At 48.0% G+C, this 23,899-nt stretch overlaps 3 non-coding genes across 3 annotated transcripts; 2 read left to right on the forward strand and 1 right to left on the reverse strand.

Moving 5' to 3' along the window:
- Positions 1-3,855: 3,855 nt before the first annotated feature.
- On the reverse strand, positions 3,856-3,929 carry TRNAN-GUU (transfer RNA asparagine (anticodon GUU)). The gene has a single exon. It is a non-coding gene; the product is annotated as a tRNA-Asn (tRNA).
- A 689-nt stretch (positions 3,930-4,618) lies between these two features.
- On the forward strand, positions 4,619-4,690 carry TRNAH-GUG (transfer RNA histidin (anticodon GUG)). Its single transcript has one exon. It is a non-coding gene; the product is annotated as a tRNA-His (tRNA).
- Positions 4,691-15,606: 10,916 nt separating this feature from the next.
- On the forward strand, positions 15,607-15,677 carry TRNAG-CCC (transfer RNA glycine (anticodon CCC)). The gene has a single exon. It is a non-coding gene; the product is annotated as a tRNA-Gly (tRNA).
- Positions 15,678-23,899: the final 8,222 nt, after the last annotated feature.

Consider the following 23,899-nt stretch of genomic DNA (forward strand, 5'->3'; position numbering starts at 1 on the left):
TTCCCCTTAGGGCATTTGCCAGTTCTTGGCAAGGCACAAACGACTGGGAAGCTGGGGACAGGGCAGCTGCTGAGGGTCAGGGAAAACAGCAACGCTCTAAGTAGTGTCAGAAATCTGGTGAGCAAAAAAAATGAGGAGGAGGAGGGTGAGGAAGAGGGGAGGGGTGGAGGAGGGGAGGGGAGTGGGAAAGGGAGGAGAAGACGGGGTAGGAAGAAGAGAAGGGAGATGAGAAGAAGAAAAAGAAGAAGAAGAAAGAAAGAAATGTGGAGCTGTCCACGTATTCAGACTTATGGAGCCAATATCCTGGAGTGGCTTGAAGAGTGTGCTGGATGCTTGCTTCAGGATTTCCCCTTAAGACATTTGCAAATTAAGCCATGTGCGTGTATGACGCTATGAGGGCAAGCAGAGTGTGGCTGAAAGAGAGTGGAATTTCCACCAGTATCATGGTACGAAGGAGATAAAAATGCAAGTTCAGAATTCCGCAAGGGGCAGGACACAAGGAAACACCTCAAGGTCTCAGGTGGGAGCCCTAGCCATCTAGAGCACGGCACTGTGAGCAAACTAGCTATGGACTGAGACTTCCCTGCAAATCCGCTCAGTCAAGGACTGGATTGAGGCGATCTTCCCCTCTGCTGCCTGCTGGGGGAGAGGGTGCACAATCTTCACACAAAGATAACATCATGACTCTATCTATGATTTTTCACACAACAGGTTCATCCTTCAGTCACAATATTCTAGGACTATAAAGGAACAGAAGCAAGGAAACGTGGAAGTTGACTCAACAGATGATTGAGATATTGAAGTTATCAGGTAGGAACTTAAAGTGATATGTTTTAACTGTTCAGAAAATAGATGACAGGATCAGTCTTTTTCACCAACGGTAGAGAATCTATTTTAAAGAACCAGTGGAGATTCCAGGAGCTGGGGAGTCAGCGGGGGCGACTCCTGCCCTCGGGTGCTTAGTTGTGGAACTGGAGAAACTGCGTCGGATGCGGGATCCCGAAGTTAAGCGAGAGCCTCTCAGGAGTCACAATCTTCTCGCTTGAGGTGTCGCTGGTGCTTCCCGGTTTATTGTTCACTTTAAAACGTTGGTGACCACGATACTGGTGGCAGGACCTACGGTTTTCATGGATATAGCTGACGGCTTTCAGCATCGTTTCCGTAGTGTAGTGGTTGTCACGTTCGCCTAACACGCAAAGGGGCCCCGGTTCGAAACCACGCGGAGACACACTCGACTGCGCTGGCATTTTCCTAAAATTTACATTCCCATTTAAAACATGAAAAGGGGGCGAGCGGAGTGAGGAGTAGGGACCTGCGCAGCTGCATTTTCCATCCCCAAGATACATGGCCCGAGTTCAGTTGCTGCCTGAAAGCCGACTCTCCTGATAACCAGACAATTTTGCATGCATCACAAGAGTCTAAGAACTTCTGTCTAAACACTACTTTATGTTGTCTTCCGGATTTTCTAATGATGTGGAAAGTATTGCTGGCACAGTATTCTAGCGTGTACACGTCTTGGATTTATTTTCTCTTCAAAATGCTCATGACACTGAACGGCCTAAATTTCCTCTTCTGGTTTTACTGAGCCAATAAGCAAACTTTAATTCCAATAGCTATTGAAGTTCATAAAATTTAAAATTATGTGTTCCAGGAAAATACACGTGCCCTAGAATATCTTTTAAATAAAGATTACTTCTCAGAATTCTGTAAAATCATAGCGACTTAATTATGTCAGTTACAATTTGGGGGTAAACTGTTTTAGGCGTCACCCAATATATGATTCTAACATGCATTTCTCTATTAGGATTCGGTTCGAGTTGCCATTTTAAGATCTATTGTTCTCTTTAAGTTCTCTGGCTGATATGAAGTTGAGTTAATTGATGTATAATCTTTGCCTGGAGAATGTCTAATTAAGACAGGAAAAACAAAACACTGTCCAACTTGGTATAATGCTGCCACATATTTTTATAGACTGCAGAGTGGTCAAAGTTTCACAGGTTAGGAGGAGTTGTGGGAATCGTTAGGGGATGGTGGTGAACGCAGCCATCATGTCACCTGAAGAAGTGTAAAACGGACCCCAAAAACCATGAAAGCAAGATCCAAAGGGATCCAATTGTTTACAAGTTGCTTAACTGTACCCCAGAAGAAAACTCAGGAAGATTTAGAGGAATACCAAAATAGCCAGTGCCCAAGAAGGGAAACTTTGACAATGTCTGGCATGCAATCAAAGAACGCCAGGCATACAACGAGGCAAGAAAACATGAGGTGTAAGGAGGAGACTAATCAATCAAAACTGAACCACAACTGACATGATGTTAAAATTAGCAGAGAGGACTTTAAGACAGTTATTATGACTGTGTTGCATATGTCCCAAGAGTTAAGTAGAAATGTAGAACACATACAAATGGCCAGAATCAAACTTTAGACATGGAAATGATAACATCTCATATTATGTAATTCACCAGATGGCGTTAATAGTAGGTTAGACATTGCAGGGGGAATTTTAAAAAAAGAAAGAAAGAAAAAAGAAGGATCAGGGAACGTAAAGCCATGAACGACTGACAGTATCCAAAATGAAACTACAGCCAAAAAGCATTTTAATGAACATAGCACCACTGGGTGGTGAGGTATGTTTAAAAGGCCCAATATATGAGTAATTCGGAGTCCCTGAAAAGACCAGAAGAGAAGGAACAATTCTTGCAGAAACACTGGCAGAAAAATTTCCAAAGAGCCAAATGAACAGTATGAGTACAAGAAACAGGAAGCAAAGCACACTTAGCCACATCATAATTAAACTGCGCATTACTCCATTGAAATAGAACAATATCTCCAAAGCAGTGAGGGAAAAGACACAGTACATACACAAAACAAAAATAAAGATTATTTCAGATTTCTCATCAGAAGCAGTGAGAAGACAGTGGAGCAACATCTTTAAAGAACGTGGAATTCTATGCCTCCTCCCCAAGAAATGTCTTTCAAAAATGGAAGTGAATAATGACATCTACAGACATACAAATGCTGGAAGAATTCATCACCCGCTGACCCACACTATAAGGAATGTTAAAGGAGTCCACTGACACCAGATGGAATTCTGGAAGTACACAAAGGGGCGAAGGACAACAGAAAAGGTATCTGCCTGGGAAAATACCTAAGATGTTTCTTATTATTTAAGTCTCTTTAGAAACATGGGACCGGTTTTTCTAAAGTAATAACGGTGGATTGTGGGGTTTAGGACACATGCAAAGTAAGATGCATGGTGACAATAGCATAACGGCCGGCAGGGAAGGAATGCGAAGAGGTGTGGCATCGCTTGAAGGCAGACTGTGGTAAGTTACAGAAGTCTGTTATAAAGCCTCAAGCAGTCGCTAAAATAAGAAAGAGTGATACCTCATAAGCCAGCAAAGGAGCGAAACTGGAATCATATACGAACCATGTAAGCACTATGTGATCGAGCAACTGCTTCTCCAGGACTCTTCCCTCTAAGAAGAACTTGTACAAGTGGCTAAAGATACCTGTACAAGGATGACTGCAGCATTATTTGTAACCGTGAAATCGTAGAACCAACTTAATTTCAAAAGTATATGGAAAGGGTTAAATAAATACTACTACGTGCAAACAACGGATGGAAGAAAGTCCATCGTGAAAAGGAATTCAGAAAGTAAGGATGCCAGCCCTCCTCTTTCGATGATTTCCAGGCGACCTCTTCCGATCGCACCTTATGTCCTCGTGTGGTGAACACGACACGGGGGACAGGAGGGTAGTACTGGAGGAGCCTTTTTCGGCCTTTACGGGAGAGGGTGTGCAGAGCAGAAAGAACCACGAAGCCTTTGCTTTGTAAAAGAGGCGGAAGAAAGGCGTCCCTGGGTGGGCTCGAACCACCAACCTTTCGGTTAACAGCCGAACGCGCTAACCGATTGCGCCACAGAGACACACGAACGCCGTCCCCCTCTCATCCCCGTGGCAATCAAACACCGCTTCCGCGCCAGGCGGAGTCACTCGCCTTTCGCGGGACAGTGGCGACGGCTCCAAAGCCTCGGACAACCGCAGAGGTGGAGTCGACGCAGCGCGTTCGTTCCGTGGAAAAGCTGTGCGTCGGGCGATTCCGAAGGCAGAAGGGCAGCCGAGCGTCCCCGCCGCAGATGCCAGCGCCCCGGAGACGCCCCCGGGCCTGAGACGGGGGGCCCCCGAGGGAAGCTGAACGCCGGGTTTGGCTCCGTGGCGGCTCCCCGTTCGCTCCGCGGGCGCTGCCCGCCCTCTGCTCGGCCTCGGTCGGTGGGGCGCGAGCCGGAACCGGGAGGGGCTGGGGAGGGTTGGTCCAAAGGGGCAAACGCGAAGAGGCGGGTAAGAAGCCGGCGAGGTGGGCACGAGGACAACTTGACTTCCCAAGAGGCCTGTGGAGAGGCACGTGCTGGATTAAGGGAGATGAGAATTGGGTTTTGGTTTGGTTTCGTTTGATCATCATGTACCAGAATTGAGAGGAAGGCAGTGGAAAACGGAGGGAGGGGATGAGAGAAAAATATGAATACCTACAGTTGCCCAGGCACAGCGCAGTAATTGGAATGATTTTACGTCAACATCGTAAGAGCAAGAGCTTTTCTCGCTGCGGGGTTCGTGGCGCGCCGTGATCGTATAGTGGTTAGTACTCTGCGTTGTGGCCGCAGCAACCTCGGTTCGAATCCGAGTCACGGCACCCTCCCCTGTCTCACGTGGCACGGCGGCTCCCCTTTTACTTTGTCTTGAAACTTGCACGGGCCTGGGGGCCGGAGAGCACTGCTTTCCCCAGGCCACCTGGCGGCAGGAGGTCAGGAGAAGGGAAGGAAACCCCACACAGGGCACTCACCTCGTGTCTGAGCAGAAGGAAACCCAGGGCAGCGGTTTCTCTTCGGTCCTGCTCCAAAACAGGGAAGCCCGGCAAGGAGCCTCCTGTGCTGTAACTGGTGAAAAATGTTGTTTCTGTGTTACTCAAAAGCTGCAGGATCTTAAAGACCAGGTAAAAAACTTTATCAGATTGGTGACTCCCCCTCCCTAGACCTGTTTTGCTGGTTTAATCTTGGCTCCCGGGAATCTCTGCTCCGAGGACTTTTTCAATCCTTGGCTATTGTTCCCTTTAGAGTCACCGAAGTAACCTCTCTAGTGCCTTTCTATACTCTCAAGGATTTTAAATGCCTGTCGGCAGCCACTCACAAGACAAATGGTATCCATCAGGAGTGGACAACTGGAAGACCTTAACAGTCACCGCAGAAATGATGATAACGGTTACTACAGCACCCTCCGCCCTGACGACCCAGCTAGTGGAGACAGCGAATATGTGTGATTCTTCTGCCTGACTACATCAATGCTGGTACCCGAGAGTACCGTTAGACTGAGAGCATGACCAAAAGCGGGGAACTGTTAAAAATCAAACACAAGTGGAGATCACACTTGAAAACTCCCTGAGCAGACAAACCCGTTTAGTCATACAAAGAAGAGCTCATTTAGCTTATTTTGCAAAACAAGTGAAATTTACCTTGGGCCACTTCTTGTTTATGCCTCTGAAAATCATAAACAAAGCCTAAAACTGTTCGCCAAAATTGATGGGAGGTAACCACTTTTAACCAATTCCCTATCACAAGGAAAACTCTAATGTTACAACCAATCACTGCGAAGGACAAAACAGCCACCGCCCCCTCACGATATAAGTTGCTTTCTAACAGTGTACCACCTCTGAGCCTCCTTCCATATTCCGTTGGAGTGCTCCCAGTTCCTGAACGGTAAACCTTTTTGTGCAGGGTAAACCTTCACTAATTACTGTTTCGGTGATCACCAGTGGTTTAACTTCTGCTATATCTGAACTTTGACGGTGCCTCGACATTTTCATCTACCAGATTGGACTAACAAGGGAACACCACATCATACTGTTGTCCCACGTGCCTGGACTTAGTGACTACTCAGTCAGTCACGCAGAATCATTAAAATCATTGCCATTGTCCTCTGTTTTATTTGTTAACAATCACTGCCCAGACTCCACTTTACCTTTGCCTCTTCTAGAATGTCATGGAAATGGGATCATAGTGTACACACTCTTGTCTGCACACCTCTTCCTCTTTGCACAATGTCTCTGACTATCCATTGTTGAGTAAAGCAGATGTCATTCCTCTTTCATTGCTGAGTTGTATTCCATGGCAGTAACATAGCACAGTCTGTTTATCATTCACTCGAAAATGAGCATTTGAGCTGTATCCAGTATTGGCTATTGTGAATAAAGCTGCTTTGAACAGTGTTTCCACAAGAGATTTTTTGGACGTAGGTTTTCATTTCTCTCGGTGAAGAATAGCTGGTACCAAAGAGTAGCATATGCTCCACTTCATAAAAACCACCAAAGCCTTTTCCAAAGCAGTTGTACCATTATATGTTACCACCAACAATATGACACTTGTGGTGATTCCACATCTTTGCCAAGATTGTTTGTGTTTCCTCTCCTTATAATTTTAGCCACGCTACGAGGAGTAGTGGTATCTCAACGTGGTTTTAATGTCCATTTCTCTGACAGCTAAAAATATTGAGCACTGCTTGTATGCTTTTCTGGCCACGTGCATATGTTCCTTTTGAAGTATCTGTTCATATTTTTAAAGCCATCTGAAAAAAAGTGGGTTTTTTGATCTTTGAAAAACTTGTTACTGTGTTGGAGGAGCTCATTATACATTATAACAACAGGCAGTGAGGGTTGTCAGCTATGTGTTGTGAATATTTTCTCCCTGTCTCTAGCTTGCTTTTCCATTTTAGTGGCCTCCTTGGATGAGAAGATACAGCTAACGTTGATGAACTCTAATTTATCATTTGTCTTTGTTTTATACATTCTTTGGGTCCTGGTTAGTAAATCTTTGCCTGCCACCAAATCACGAAGTATCCTCAAATGCCTTATACCTTTAGCTTTTACGTCTTGGTCTATGATGTACTTCAGATTGACTTTTGTGTGTAGTGTGAGATAGAAACACAGCTCCCCCCCCACCTTCCCAATATGGAACCTGTTTCCTTTCCACATTGAACTGCTTTTCTTGACAACTCATTCACTAATTGAGATATGGTTCGGTTTCAAGTCTCTCAACTCAGTCCATTTTCTAGTTGTGTACCCTGATGCCACTTGCACACTGCTGGTCTATGTTGGGGGGGGCGGTCATAGTAACTCTTAAGGTCAGGTGGTGCAAGTCTCCTCATACCGTTCTATTCCACACAGAGCGATACATTTTGCAACGTGTAATAACTCAGGTAACCATCCCCCAGGTCAAGATACACATGCCATCACATCATTTTTCTCATTTTCTTGTGGGACACAGGCCCTCCCTCCCATGTACTGGCTGCCCCCTTGTGGCCAAAGAGCTTCTATTGTACCCTCTGGGGAGAACAAACACCCAGTTGCCTGCAGGGCGGCTGAACCATGCCAGAAAGATCTACAAGACTCAAAACAGTCGGGATTTTCGGATGCAGGGGCAGGGGCGAGGGCGGGAGGGGGGTGAGGGGGAGGTGGGAAGTTAGCTCACTTTTCAGGCCTTTGGTCTTAGAGAAAGTTTCCTTTAGTAATTCCTAACCGTGGAAAGTACAAAGCTTTGTGCTGCTTAACATTTCCTCTTCTTTCTAGACAGAGCGAGTCCCATGGAGCGTACCTAATTTGCAAAATTGTTCGCTGAGTGCGGGTGCGTTGTTGAAAACTGGAGGCTGAGGGAGAGCTCTATCATGTTTTGTTTTGTGTGAATAAAAGAAAATGAGGAAGAAGCAGAGATACAGAGAGGGAAATAATAGGCTGCAGCCTGAAAAGCGATCTTAGGGTTTGGCCCTGGGTGTCAGATTTTGGAGAAAGAGAAGACATTGATGAGCATATCCAGGGAAGGACTTCGTTGGAAAGAGCAGACACTTAAGGCTATTTTATGACGTTTTCCATTCGTTTATATGTACTTCTCCTTTCCCATCTTTGTAGATAAGGCACAAGTGAGCTTGATACGTTCATGGCTTTTTGGAATGCATGCTTAAACAAAAGTGACTACCATACTTCAAATATTCATCTGTGAACCTGCTAGACTCCTCTTAGGTGCCACCAACTGTGCATTAAAAGTAAAATGGGTCCAACCTGGGGACTCTACCTGGGAAAGTGCAATTAATTTTAAGGGGGTGGGTGAGAGAGAAATGAGACAGTCTCAACAATGGTTGCTTTCCTTACTGCAGTGGTTTTCATATATGGTTCACACGCGATCGATCGATCCTTTCCTCAAATCCTTTCCTCCTTTTCTCAAGCAGTTGAGAAAAAGAACTCAGTTAGTTGCACCCTGGAAATGCACGGATTTCGTGGCTAGGGAAGTTCAAGTACTCCCAAGTGGGAAGATTGGGGACTGCCTACTCACTGGTACCCTGGCCATCGTTGTCTGCTGTGTCTACTTGGACTGGACGGGACAAGGGGACTCCACTCGCCTTCGCCAGCCAGGGGGAGGACGCGGTTCCAGAGGCGGTCAACTTCATGGTAACTCCAGACCCTGAAACCTCATAAGATTTTTCTTCACTTTCCCTTTCATGTCTCTTCTGTCTGCCCAATGAGAGAGGATTCACTGCCTTTCTCTCTCAGTCAGGACCCTTTTGAGCGTCCCTTGTGGACAGGACTGAAGTGGCCCTCTGGTTCCCCCTAGGTGTCCCTGCTGGCTTGGGCGTCTCCGGAGCTCAGGCGGGCCCAATACTGACCCCCCAGCTGGTGGGACCGCGGGGAGCCCAGAAGGCTGCACTAGCAGTGGTGGAGGTGCGGGCCCCAGGCGGCAGGCGTCACAGTCAAAACCTATTCTTCCCCCGTGCACCTCCTCCTCGGCGATGCGTGGGGCAGCTGGAATAAAGCGGCCCCTAAAGTTTCTCTGCCGGCTGAACCCAAAGAGGCGTGAAGTTCCAGAAGGGGCAAGAGGAACCTCAATGAGCAGACTCAGACTTCTTCCCGGCTGCCTCTCCTGGGCAGGCTCAAAAGAAGCTGATTTCGAGGATGGAGCCAAAGAAGAGGCTTCATGGCAGAAAACCCCACGATCTCGACAGGCATGAAAGTCTTAAATCCTAACGTCTAGATGAGCAGGGGGCCAAGCTGAAATCCACCCCTGCGCCCTCATCAGGAGAGTCATCTGCATGAGTTCAGAGGCCAGGAACAGGAGCGACTGTGTACATCTGTGGTTCTCAAATGGGGGCGATTTGGGCTCCCACCCTCATCCCCGGCCCCCTCTGTGACACTAGGCCTTGTCTGGAGACATTTTTTATTGTTAAGACTGGGGGAAGGGGGACGGAGAGTTTCTCCCTGGCATCCAGTCAGCAGAAGCCAGGGGTGTCAGTAAACATGCTTCGGTCCTCAGGCGGAACCCTCCCCCACAAAAATGATCCCGTCCAAAATATCAACACTGCGGAAGTTGAGAAACCTCGGTGTAGATCAATGTCCACACACTTGAGAGAGGAGAAAACACGAATTCCTGACTACTTGGATGTGGGGTCTGAGGAAAACCGTGGCATCAAAGAGAACTCCAAGATCGTTGACCTGGGTATAGAGAAGGATGGAGTTGGCATGGACTAAGGCGGGAAAACTGCAGGTGCAGCAGTTTGTAAGGGGGAAGATCTGTTATCAAACGGCATTCGGGTCCTCTGGCCCATTGCACAGCAAAGTCAATCAACCGACACCAGGCTGTGGTAAGGAAAGTACAGCGTTCATTGCAGGGTGCCCAAGCAAGGAGAACGGGCAGCTAATGCTCAAAAAACCCGAAATCCTGGATGGCTTTCAGGACAGTGTATTTAAAGACAGTGTGAGGGAGAGGTTCTCAGGGTGCGTGATCAGCTCCCACACAATTCTCTGGCTGGTTGATGGTGAGGTAACAAGGTGAAGTTTCAGGAAGCAACATCATTAATCTTCTGGCTCTAACTGGTCTGGGGTCTATGTGCTTGTGGTCAGCAGTTTCCATCTGGTGGGGAATCTGGTTTCTCTAAAAACAACTTGGCAATGTGCATCAAACAGTGTTATCTATGTCCTTCAGGGAGGAACTACAGGTCCTGTGACTCTGCTATATGACTGATACATTGTGAAAATTCTTACCAGTTCTCCTGCCCGACTGCTGTTCTTTGTCTCTGCATGTTCTCATTCCTCTAATCATTAAGTCTTGGGTCAGACTTTTTGCAACTCAGGGAAAGCTCAGGAGACTGAAGTTTTTCTTTCCGGAGAGCTGGGGACACGACGGGATGGGTTAACCGACAAAGCCCATCTGGGGATTGCTCGGCTTTAGATCCGGAATCCAATTTAGCGCCTTGGAGCCTGGCTTACAAGGGTTTTCCATCCAAGCCATCTCCGTTGCTGCATCCGCCTGAGTCCTTTTGGACAGTGGAGTTGCCGGCTCTTGGTGCCTGGCCCCTTCTCACCCCCGGCACACTCCCTCCCGCCTCCTCCCGGCCACTGGGCCCCTCGCACGCTCCCCGGGCTCCGGTGACCTTCTCTCCACACGCGGCGACCTCACAAAGACTCGTCACAAGGCTAGTTCTCAAGGCTAGGTGCAGCCGGGATGAGGCAACTCGCTCGGGACGTGCGGACCCGGCAGGCCCCGTGGGCGTTCGGGCTCCTTTTTTAGAGGAAGCACGGAGGGAACGGCCTTAGCTAAGGCTTTCTGGAAAGACGGGTGACCCCTTCGGAAGGCTCAAGGCCTTCCAGCGCAAAGGGAAAAGGTCACTGTTGTCAGAAGCAAGAAGAAAAGCCAACCACCAGCAGCTCCCTGGTGGTCCAGTGGCTAGGATTCGGTGCTTTCACCGCCGCGCCCCGGGTTCGACTCCCGGTCAGGGAAACCTTTTGGGCAGCTTTCCATCCCCTGAATTGTGTGCTGGGGTGCTCCCCGCACCGAGGAAAACCAGAGTGGCCGATTGTCAGGGCACCTAGGTCGTGCTTATCTCCAGGGCAGCCCTACCCCACCCGCACATCGCCACATCCCCTCATCTCCACCGCACAAGTGGCTTTCGAGGGCTTCCGAGCATCTTGCTCAGGTTTACACAGCCCTGCAGAGGTTCAACTCCCTGTGCGGTTCAAACCCATGCCCGTTGCCACCCGGGGCGCAGGTCACGTTGAGCTCTGAATAACCGAGAGAGGCCAAGCCGAGTCTTGGTGTTAGTATCAATAGATGCCTTGGATGAAATGCTTATTAGGCGCTCGGCAGAGGTGCCTGGAGGCGATATCCACGAGGGTTGAGAGGAAGGTGAGCGCTGGGTCGGATCCTCGAGGGTTGTTCCCCTTGTAGATTAAGCGGTGAAGGGAGTTAACATTAGTTAACTGACCCAACAAAGGCAGCAGGTGAAGTATGCGCAGAATGGAAAATTGTTACACTGCTGCCGTAAGCAGAAGGTAGGAGTAAAAATCAACACCGCTACGTCAAAACGATGCTACCCACCACAATCAAGTCCCACAGTTTCTACAATGGCTGTTGCATTTAAACCCTGCATGCTCTCCCAGGCCCTGGGCGCGTTTTCCCTTTTCCCTTGGCCGCTCACTCCGAAGACCTGTTGGGATAAATGTTGCGTCCACTGTGCGGCAACAGGAGAGAGAGCGAGAGCCGTGGCAGGTGTTGCGGACGGAGCCTCAGAGGCAGCAGGTGGCGTGTGTAGATGATGAGACAGCGCAGTGGCTGCGGGTCGGTGGGTGGGGCGCCGCTGCTGAAAGGCGTTCAGTCTTGTGAGCCGGGCCGCGGGATCTCCTGTGTGTTGGGCAGGCGGGAGTGGGCGATCGGTGGCTTTTCGGAGATCGGTCTGGAAGACAGCGAGGGGAGGGCAGGGTGTTGACCGTGCCTGCGGGGTGTATGCTCATAGTTACCGGGCACGGGAGAGACTGTGGTCACGAACGTAGTTTTCCCAGGACGAGGCTCGTCTACTGCACTCAGGACGTGCTGATGTAGGGATTTGTGCTAATGAGAGGTTGCGTTCGTGCTCTCCCCTGATACCCCTCGGTTCATGACAGACGACGTCTGTTCCGTGGTGTCTCGCTGCGCTGCGCTCCGCTCCCTGGGCGCAGGGCGAGAGGCGCACCCCCAGCCAGCGCTCCACAGCTTGGGAAATCGGGTCTGCACCCGCACCTTCCCGGCTTTCCTGTTTCGTGACCAAAGTGAATGGATGGGTCCTGCTTCTTGAGCCACGCCTCCTGTCTGTTCACAAGTGCAAGACGTGCCTTCTCCTCCAGCCCGCTGCCGGCCACGCGCGTGTGTGTGCGCGCGCCGGGCCCCCGCCCACTGGGCACCGCTCTAGTCTGGGCAGTTCCCGCAGGCTGGCCGGCAGGCATCTGCAGGAGAAAGGCCACGCGGCCGCGGTGTTGCGAAAGCGTGGGAACGTCGCCCGAAGGCCTCGCGCTCCACAGTCTCTTGGGGGCCAGATCGGAAGGTGGCACCCCTTCCAGGAACAAGGAGGCCCGAGGCCTGCCTTCGCAAGGAGGCTCCCGGAGCCGGCGCGCAGTATCCTTGCCTGGGCTAGCCAGCCCTTCTGGCCTTCCACCCGGCCTCGCCTTCCGCCTTCTCCTCTTCCACCCCAGCTATGTTCCTGCGGAGAGTTAGCGCTCCCTCCACCCGCCCTTCGGCGCCCCCCGCCCCCCCTGCCCCCCTCCCCGCCCTCAGAAATGATCTAGCTGCCTCTCCGGTGCTTACGGCGGGAGTTGGATCAGTGTTTTCCTGCAACGGGAGGAGAGAGAACCTGCGGCGGCAGGAGGCAACCCGTTCCCTTGCTGGTTCTCTGGGCTCAGCCCATCGAGGGGCCTAGCTCAGGGGCCTGGGTCTCGCGCGGCCCGGGGAGCCGGCCAAGTTGGCGTCTCTCCCACTGCTCCTCAAGGAACAGCAGGAATATCCTGTGGGGTCCACTCTTACCCTGAAGAGGCACCCGGGAACTCATCTAACAGAAGGCCGGACGCTGCGCAATGGACCACTTCGGAGCAACGCTTCCGTCGGTCTGTCCTTCCCTCCTAGGGCTTTGGGGAGCGGAGAAATCATCTAGGACGACGCGCTCTTCAGCGTCCTGTCTGAGACAAAAGAAGGAAGGAGGGTGTCTTCCAAGAGGGCAGCAGAGCCTAAGCCTGTGGTCGCAGAGAGGCTTGTGAAGCAAGAGCGCCCTCTCTCGACCAGGGTTATCCAGCTGCTAAGCAAAACTCACCTGGCTGAGGCCTCCTCCTCCCCCTCCTCCCCCTCCTCCTCCTCCTCCTCCCCCTCCTCCGCCTCCTCCCCCTGCTCCGCCCGCCCCTCCTTCGCCTTCCCCTCCTCCTCCCCCCTTCCTCTTCCCCCCTGTTTGTTTTCTATCCTGGGGTTCCTTGAGTGCCTACCTTCCTTTGTGCCACGGGACCTCTCACCTCCGCCGGAGGGCTGCAAAACATACAAACAAGCAAAGAAACAAAACCAAAAACATATCCTGTTGAGGGCAATTTCTTAAAGTCTTCTAGGGAATTAACTAAATTGGCACATTTGCCATTTTCCTCCCTTTACCGCCGCCCCCTCTATTGGAGACTAAGAACGACACAAATTGCCCTCAACAGGATTTTTTTTTTTTTTTTTTTTTTTGCAGCCCTCCAATACCGTGAAGAGAGCATGTTTTTGAAGCCCCAAGTGTGTCTGCTGGATCTCTGCGGTTTGGAATACTTGAAACTGAAACCATTGTTACTGTTATCCTTTCTCCTATCCTATCCTTGGGCTACATCGCACGTGGAGTGGGGATGAAGAAATGAAGGTCACTGAAGGACTGTAGCTGTGACGGGAGAGGCCTCAGGGGCCCAGGGAGGGGGACGTTTGTGGGGAGGAATTCGTGCAGAGATGAAGGAAGTTGGGGAGTGAGGCCTCTGACCTTGCTACGCCTGAGTTTGCCGGTCTTGGTAAAATTCAGGACAAGGAACAACCTGTCTGTGCCAAGGATATTGCCCATGGAAAAGGGGAGAGGCAACCGAAGAAAAGAAAGCATTGGCCTAGAATCAAACCCGGTTCTCCCGCATGGGAGGTGAGAATTCTACCATTGAACCACCAACGTTTCCACCTGTACTGCTCAACTAGGACTCCTCTGGAAGAGGCTCGGGAAGAACTTTGAAAAGAGTTCTGAAAACAACAGGATTCTTTGGTAGACATGCAGAACAAACTGGAAAAACAAACAAACAAAAAAACACCCACAGCAAAGGTTTGCAGAGGACGCTTACGTCAGGCAATACCATCAAGCTGTGGCTTTCACATCAAAATACCGTGGGCTTCATTTCCTCACTGACGATGCAGCCATTCTCTTTGTCCCCCCATCGCTTGGGGCCCCCCAAACCTGTCGAGGCAGAGGGTGGTGTGTGATGCTGACAGGGAACTCACTGGTATGTTGAGTTTTAGCATTTGTGACTCTGAGACGCATAGGGGGCATTGATTTGTGATTTAGGAGTTGTGAGTTTAAAGTGCAGGTTTGTAGTTTAGAAAGGGGTGTGGGAATACATGTAGATCTGGTTGATGTAGGTGGTAAATGAAAGCATGTTGGCCAGAGCTGGCATTTGTCTTGGGTGTTGGGCAGAGGGCAGATAGAGCCAAAGCTCTTCAAGGTCAAGGGGATGGTCGTTTTCCTTGTTGAGTTCAAGTTTATGACTCAGCCTCCACCTAGCTTGGCTTCTCAGCAAGAGGAGCATGACTGCACGTCTGCAGCTCCTATCTTTCAGAAAGTCATAATGATTCCTAAGTCCCAACATATGGCGGAGCGCCCCTCCAGATTCCTTTCTCCAGTGTAATTTCCCCATGGAAAATTTGGAAAGAATTCTCTCTGTATTTCAATTTCATCAGAGGACCAATATGTTAACCTCGACACTATGCTAAAAATTAGTCTGCTCCTTATATAAACAAAACACCAAAGCCTATGCCCCACATGCATCTCAGAATCACAAATGCTAAAACTCAGCACAACACGGAGTCCCATTTGGGAGATTAGATTCTCCCATATAATCAAACATTGGTTGCAAACAATAGTAATTAATCTTTTAATAATTATGATATATCACATATCCTTCCAAATGCTTTGAACACCTTAAAAAGCAGACACATACTATTGTTATAATGGTTACAAGAATGACTCACTATTCTTGTACAAAAAAACGGTGTGTTTCTTCGTTATCTCTCTTTTGATTCTGGCCCTTTCCTTCTTCTAATTCCAGTCTAATTCTGCTTCTGTTTCTTATTTCTTGCCTGGATGAGAATTTCACTTGCCTATCCTAGCAAGTTGGATTATTTTCTCAGACTCTCTAGGGTAAGAGTTTGAGGTCGACAGTTGCAGGTATAGGGTCATAAAAAAGGGATCTGGATGAAATTCCGATGTTTTTTCGGCAGGGGTCTGTTGTACGGTTAGAAAGAGCCTTTTTCAGAGTTGTGGTGTGAGCTGACGAAGCCGATATTTTGATATTTTCATTTGAATGTTCCCACTTCATGCTGTTGCCTGCTTGTAGGCCTTTTTCACAAGGCTCTGCTCCGAGTGCCTGTCAGTCTGTGAGCTCTGTCTTTCAAAGACAACGGTGTAGGCCTATTTTGGAACCTCTTTGTTTCGCCGCTGCGGGGCCCTCGGTCGCTGTGGAGATTCTTTCTGGAGAGCCGTCAGAGTCTTGCACAGGGAGAGGCACTGGTGGTTCAGTGGTAGAATTCTCGCCTCCCATGCGGGAGACCCGGGTTCGATTCCCGGCCAGTGCAGTTGGTCCCTTTTCCGGCCCAGACTTTGCACTCCTTGGTTTTTGCCTGCTGTACACGAAAGTCCGATGACGTCGTGGTTCTGGCCACAAGGAGTACGAAGATGAGAATTAACAGCCTGAGAATTAACAGCCGAAGGCAGTCCTGAGCGGAAGACATTAAGGACGCGTCTAAATGGGTGCTTTGCAGAGCCCTGGGGCTGTGAGGGAGTAGCATATGGCAGCAACCACCTCATTGGCCAGTTCGTACCTTTCTACCTGCAAGTGTCCTCCACCTCCTACTCATCCTCCTTCTCCTGCCCCACTTCCTCCCCTCCGTATCCCCCTCTTCCCTTCCCCTCTCCTTCTCCTTCTCCTTCCCTTTCCCCTCCCTTTCCCTCTTCCCCCTCCCTCTCCCTCTTCCCCCTCCCTCTCCTCTTTCTCCTTTGCCATCTGTAATGTTCCCTCATTGGGATTTCACTTCTAATATCCCTTATAGGTTATGAATTTGAGCACCCTTACATATTTGTTAACCATTTGGATTTTCTCTTGTAGGTTCTCCCTCACACCCACAAGACCTTGGTGATTTTCCTACAGGTCTTTTTCTTCTTGTTTTGTAAGAATTTATTAAATATCTTCAGTACCAGTTGATTATGCTGACTGCAAGGACATTCGCTCAAGTTGTGACTTGTCTTTTTTACGCTTTAGTCTGTGGTTTGATGAACAGAGATGCTTGATGTAGTCCAATTGATCTGTCTTCGTTAAGAAGTGGTCTTTTTTTTTCTACATTTTATGATATATTCTTATTAGTTATCCATTATACATATTAGTGTATGTATGTCAATCCCAATCGCCCAATTCATCACACCACCACCCCACCCCCGCCACTTTCCCCCCTTGGTGTCCATACGTTTGTTCTCTACATCTGTGTCTCTATCTCTGCCCTGCAAACCGGTTCATCTGTACCATTTTTCTAGGTTCCACATATATGCGTTAATATACGATATTTGTTTTTCTCTTTCTGACTTACTTCACTCTGTATGACAGTGTCTAGATCCACCCACGTCTCTACATATGACCCAATGTCGTTCCTTTTTATGGCTGAGTAATATTCCGTTGTATATATGCACCACATCTTCTTTATCCGTTCATCTGTCGATGGACATTTAGGTTGCTTCCATGACCTGGCTATTGTAGATAGAGCTGCAGTGAACACTGGGGTGCATGTGTCTTTTTGAATTATGGTTTTCTCTGGGTATATGCCCAGTAGTGGGATTGCTGGATCATATGTAATTCTATTTTTAGTTTTTTAAGGAACCTCCATACTGAAGAACTGGTCTTTTTATCTTATTTTAAAAATCCTTGCTTACCCCTGAGATCATGGAAATACCCTGCTATATAATACCACCTAAAATCATTTTAGGTTTCATTTCGTGTTGAAATCATTTTGGTCACGGTAGAGGTAGGAGTCACCTTTCATTCCCCCGTCCCCTCCCCAGTGCATGTGATTGAACTGTGTGGTATAATTGTTGAACATTTAAAATGTTTTTAATACCTTTGTTTCTTGAATCCTCAATTTCATCCAATTGAATCCTCCAATTTAGTCTGATTTTAAAATATTTGTATATACCAAATAAACTCAATTCTCTTAATAATTCTAGTAGTTCATCTTTCATCCATGTAAATAATTATAGTAGTCATTTTTCATTTTCACTTATTATACCTTTTCTTTTTCTTGCCTTTCCTCACTGGCTAAGATCTCCATCACAATGGTGAAAAGATGTGGTCAGAGTGAGCCCTATTTGTCTGATTCCTGAGGGTTCCTGATTGGTAAGGGGGTGGGGGTGGGAGCCAGGAGTTTATTATCCACTATAATGTTTGCTGAAGCTTTCTTGTTTGTTTTTGTTTTGGAAGCTATCCTTAGCAGATTAGGGCTGTTCTCTTCTAGCCTATTATGCTAATGGGTTTTTTTTTAATGGTAAATCAATGGTGAATTTTTTCAAATACCTCTTCTGTTTTAGTGATTATGATTTCCCTCCTCTACGTTGTTAATGTGGTGAGTTAGATATTTATTTTCTAATGATAATCAACTGTTTTCCCAGGATAAGACCAATTTTTCACAATTAAAATATGTATTGCTGGATTCAGTATTTTTTTTTAATTGCAGCAATAAAACAGGTCTGTAATTTATATTTTTCACATTGCCTTTGTGGGGGGGGGTGTTGGTTTCAACATAAACGCATAAAAAGTGTTGGAGAAATGTGCCATCTTTTAATTCTTTTAGAATATGTATGCTTTGGAGTCATTTCTTCTAATGAACATGTTTTTGGTCCTGGAGCTTTCTTTGAAGGAAGATTTAAAAATTCTGATTTAAAAAATGTAATGCCTGTAGGACTAATCCATTTTATTTCCCTAAACTCATTACTGGAATATGTTCACTTCCGCTAAATTTTTAATCGGTTGTCATATATGTGTTTATGATATTCACTCATCATTTCCTTATGTCTACGAGTTCAGTAGTAATGGCTTCCTTCTTTCCTCTTTTTTTTAAAATCTATGTATATTTCTTTTTATTTAGAATTTCCACAAGCTGTGAAATTGGGGTTTGAGATAATATTTTTAGCTCTCAAGGATTTTGGAGACCTCTGCTGACATTTAAGAGCCATGCAATGCCTAAGAAAAGGCACTGGGTGTATTTAAGAAAACACTCTCCTATGTCAGTCCCACACTCACCTCCCACTCTGGGCTATTATTTCTTTAAAATATTTGTAAAAATTTTTTAAATTTCAAAAATACGAAACGTACCAAAAATAAATATGCATCCCTCACCTAATTTTAAATGATGTTATCCTTTTGCCATGTTCTGTTTAGAATTTTCATAAGAACTAAAAATATTTCAGATGTTGCTGAACTTCTCCCCACCTCCTTAAGCACTTTGCCCCATTCTCCCATTTCCCTTCTAGAAATAACCATCCTCCTGATGCTGGTGTGACATTTCTTTACATGTTTTGGTATATGACAATAAGTGATTAAAGACATATATAATATATCCATCTTTTTTTTGTTTTAAGAATTTATATGAACACCATCATACTGTCATCTTTTGTCACTTGATTTTTTTTCCTTCAACTTTGTTTTTCAGTTTTATCCATATTGATAGATAGAACTAGTTCATTCATCTTAATAGCTGTAGAACAGTCCATGGAAAGAATAAACCAGAGTTTATGTATCCTTTCCCCTCAGAGGACCATTGGGTAGTTTACATGTTTTTATAAGTACATGCAGTGCTTCAGTGAACCTTCTTGCACATGTGTTCAGAAGCACACGTGTGGGAGGCCTTCTTGCCTCTTAACAGTTTTATCAGTTTTAGTAGTCTTTTCAAAGAGGCGACCACTTACTTTTTTGCTTCTGTAAATTTATTTCTAATTCTTAAGTTCCTGGTTTTCTACATAATTTCTGCACTTATCTGCTTCTGTTGTTGTTGTTGTTATTCTTTTTTGTAACTTTTTGAAATGGAGATTTAGCTCACTAGCGATCAGTTCTGATTTTCATAATTTACATTGAAATCTGTGTATTGTCCTCTAAAGACCGGTTTAGCTGCACCTTGTGTGTATACATAGTATTTTCCATTTTGTTTGATTCAGAATATTTTCTAATTTTCATTTTCATGTCTGCTTTGATACAAGTGTCGACAAAAATTCTATTAACAATCAAGTTAAGAAGAAAAAAGAGAATTTTATTCAAGCCAAACTGAGGATTATAACCTGGGAGAGAGACTCTCAGAAGCTCTGAGAACTGTTCTGCCTGTTAGAAGTCGAAGGCACAGTCATGTACATTTCTGAGACGAAAGGTCATACATCCAAATGACATACTGACATTTTACATAAAGTTCACCAAAGATACATAGTCCAGGTAAGCATGTACAAAGCAAGCAGGAAGTCACTTGACCACTTACGAAGTTGGGAAAGAATGCTAATCTTTTAAGAAGTTACATTGCTACTGTCAGAAGAAATGGCGGTGGGGGGGAGGATGATCTCTACAGTCAATGGGACATTTACACCTCTGAGGGGGTCTGGTTATTGTATAATGCAGATGCACTTTTCACATGAAAGTGGGGAGAGAGGAAGCCCAAGAGGACAGAGAGACAGAGTTTTATGCTTAAATTTTCTCAACCTGCTTTAAAATATAAATTTCATTTCATCACAAAGATTGATAGAAGTGTTGTTAAAATTCCAGATGCATGAGATTTCATTCTTATGTGTTAAAACTGAATTCTAGATACTAATTGCTTCTCTTGAAATGTTATTTTTGGATACCTCTACAGCCCTAGGATGAATATATTTTCCTCTGAATATAGTCTCCTCTGATAGGCTCCTGGGGTTCGTTAGCAGCTGGGAAACAACACACCAAGTTGATGTCTTATGGTTTCCCAGACTACCCAGGCTACTAGTACTCAAGGCTAAATCCGCTAGAGGTCGAGTCCGTGGCCACGATTTCTCATGAACTTTAAAAATTATCTTATTCTTTATACTGTTTGTGGCACCAAGGCTGCCTGGTCCAAAGAGCCCTGGGATTTGAAGGGGCAGGACTAGATCGGATGACCCTTACCCCTGAAGGCTTAAGACTTTGGGGTCCCAGCTTAATGTAGGGAGGACCTCCTATAAGACTTCTCAAGTTAGCCTGGGATTAAAACTTGGCTTCTGTGTTCCTTGTGCCCAAACAGAAGATGAAATAAGCTATCTTGGCAATTCACCTCAGAGTGTAAGCAGTTTTGAGGCCTCTTTTCCTTTCTTTTGCACTGGCACCTGCCAATGTTAGTGGCAAGCTTGCCATCTATCTTGAGTCTATGCTTTTTAAAATGACTGATGAAGCTTTAAAAAACAAACAAGCAAACAAACAACAACAAAAAGCCCTCTTCATTGAAATTGAAGCAGATTGTATTCTCTTACTTTGAAAACTATACCTTTGTAATCATCAAGGATGAATTTAGAATTCCTGGACTTCTTGGAGTGACACACCAGAGAAAGGAAGCATGGTGAGACCCTCCACCACTGCTTGCCTACTGGCCTGCTGGAACCAGGTTTTGTTCTGCACCTCCAACACGTCCATGCTGCATCCACTAGCTCTCCCTAAAAGCAGCCTCTTGACACTGCACTGTCCACAAGCTCTAGGTCTGAGTACAAAAGTAAAAAAACAAATAAACAAAAAAAAACAAGTGACTTTTGCCTTCAGTTTGACAATGCCAAAAAGAAAGATCCAAAAATTCTACACATGAACTAAAAGACACTTGGGCAAGGGATTCTGGGATTCTTTGCACATTGTGGGAACGTCTCCTTGGTTCCATATAATCTTTGCCTGATGGAAGAAGGCACGGCCAGAAGAGGGCCACAGTGGGACCCATGGCAGATCTCTTCTGCCATGACTGCAAGCACAATATTGGATAGACCAGGATGTGAACAATGGAAGCATTAACATTCCCCAAGCAACAGTGGTGCTGCCAACCATTTTATTGGGAGGCTGTGACCTAAGAACAGAAGAAAACAAAGAGAAGAGAAGAGAGCACTGGGTGGAAAAATCTCCTTTTCAGCTAATCTGGGATATTGTGCCAGTTGTCCAGAGCCCTTGAACTGAGATGGCAACGAGCTATGGCAATTTGCCCCCGGGGGTTTGATTCCTGGCAAAGTTTTGTAAAAGGTATTTAACATCAACAGACTGGCTACAGAGTGTATAAAAGAACAGTCTCTGTCCTACAGAATTGCCAAGGATATATGTGTAAGAATATTCTCCACACGCTGTTTTTCATAATAAAATGGCAGAACCAATTTATTATTCAACAAGTATGTAAGGTTTAAATGTATATTAATATATTCCGACAATGAAAACGCACTTGTTAGAAAAGAGACCATCCTGATGATTCAGATGATGTTACTGATAAAAATAAGAGGTCACCATTACTGAGCATTCGTGGCACTCTTACACACAATTCTTTATTTGAAATTCAGAACTACCCAAGGAAATGTGTAACCTGCGGCGGAGGTGAGAGGTCCCCTGGCACAAAGGAAGGTAGGCACTCAAGGAACCCCAGAATAAGAAAACAAAGAGGGGGGAAGAGGAAGGGGGGGAAGAGGAAGGGGGGAAGAGGAAGAGGGGAAGAGGAAGAGGGGAAGAGGAAGGGGGGGAAGAGGAAGGGGGGAGGAGGAGGGGAAGGCGAACGGGGAGGAGGCGGAGGAGGGTAAGGAGGCGGAGGAGGGAAGGAGGGGGAGGAGGGGGAGGAGGGGGAGGAGGAGGCCTCAGCCAGGTGAGTTTTCCGCATCAGCTGGATAACCCTGGTCGAGAGAGGGCGCACGTGCTCCACAAGCCTCTCTGCGACCACAGGCTTCGGCGCTGCTGCCTTCTTGGAAGACACCATCCTTCCCTCTTTTGTCTCAGACAGGACGCTGAAGAGCGCGTCGTCCTAGATGATTTCTCCGCTCCCCAAAGCCCTAGGAGGGAAGGACAGACCGACGGAAGCGTTGCTCCGAAGTGGTCCATTGCGCAGCGTCCGGCCTTCTGTTGGATGAGTTCCCGGGTGCCTCTTCAGGGTAAGAGTGGACTCCACAGGATATTCCTGCTGTTCCTTGAGGAGCAGTGGGAGAGACGCCAACTTGGCCGGCTCCCCGGGCCGCGCGAGACCCAGGCCCCTGAGCTAGGCCCCTCGATGGGCTGAGCCCAGAGAACCAGCAAGGGAACGGGTTGCCTCCTGCCGCCGCAGGTTCTCTCTCCTCCCGTTGCAGGAAAACACTGATCCAACTCCCGCCGTAAGCACCGGAGAGGCAGCTAGATCATTTCTGAGGGCGGGGAGGGGGGCAGGGGGGGCGGGGGGCGCCGAAGGGCGGGTGGAGGGAGCGCTAACTCTCCGCAGGAACATAGCTGGGGTGGAAGAGGAGAAGGCGGAAGGCGAGGCCGGGTGGAAGGCCAGAAGGGCTGGCTAGCCCAGGCAAGGATACTGCGCGCCGGCTCCGGGAGCCTCCTTGCGAAGGCAGGCCTCGGGCCTCCTTGTTCCTGGAAGGGGTGCCACCTTCCGATCTGGCCCCCAAGAGACTGTGGAGCGCGAGGCCTTCGGGCGACGTTCCCACGCTTTCGCAACACCGCGGCCGCGTGGCCTTTCTCCTGCAGATGCCTGCCGGCCAGCCTGCGGGAACTGCCCAGACTAGAGCGGTGCCCAGTGGGCGGGGGCCCGGCGCGCGCACACACACGCGCGTGGCCGGCAGCGGGCTGGAGGAGAAGGCACGTCTTGCACTTGTGAACAGACAGGAGGCGTGGCTCAAGAAGCAGGACCCATCCATTCACTTTGGTCACGAAACAGGAAAGCCGGGAAGGTGCGGGTGCAGACCCGATTTCCCAAGCTGTGGAGCGCTGGCTGGGGGTGCGCCTCTCGCCCTGCGCCCAGGGAGCGGAGCGCAGCGCAGCGAGACACCACGGAACAGACGTCGTCTGTCATGAACCGAGGGGTATCAGGGGAGAGCACGAACGCAACCTCTCATTAGCACAAATCCCTACATCAGCACGTCCTGAGTGCAGTAGACGAGCCTCGTCCTGGGAAAACTACGTTCGTGACCACAGTCTCTCCCGTGCCCGGTAACTATGAGCATACACCCCGCAGGCACGGTCAACACCCTGCCCTCCCCTCGCTGTCTTCCAGACCGATCTCCGAAAAGCCACCGATCGCCCACTCCCGCCTGCCCAACACACAGGAGATCCCGCGGCCCGGCTCACAAGACTGAACGCCTTTCAGCAGCGGCGCCCCACCCACCGACCCGCAGCCACTGCGCTGTCTCATCATCTACACACGCCACCTGCTGCCTCTGAGGCTCCGTCCGCAACACCTGCCACGGCTCTCGCTCTCTCTCCTGTTGCCGCACAGTGGACGCAACATTTATCCCAACAGGTCTTCGGAGTGAGCGGCCAAGGGAAAAGGGAAAACGCGCCCAGGGCCTGGGAGAGCATGCAGGGTTTAAATGCAACAGCCATTGTAGAAACTGTGGGACTTGATTGTGGTGGGTAGCATCGTTTTGACGTAGCGGTGTTGATTTTTACTCCTACCTTCTGCTTACGGCAGCAGTGTAACAATTTTCCATTCTGCGCATACTTCACCTGCTGCCTTTGTTGGGTCAGTTAACTAATGTTAACTCCCTTCACCGCTTAATCTACAAGGGGAACAACCCTCGAGGATCCGACCCAGCGCTCACCTTCCTCTCAACCCTCGTG

Source organism: Eschrichtius robustus, chromosome 3, assembly GCF_028021215.1.
Source record: "Eschrichtius robustus isolate mEscRob2 chromosome 3, mEscRob2.pri, whole genome shotgun sequence".
NCBI classification, from domain to species: domain Eukaryota; kingdom Metazoa; phylum Chordata; class Mammalia; order Artiodactyla; family Eschrichtiidae; genus Eschrichtius; species Eschrichtius robustus.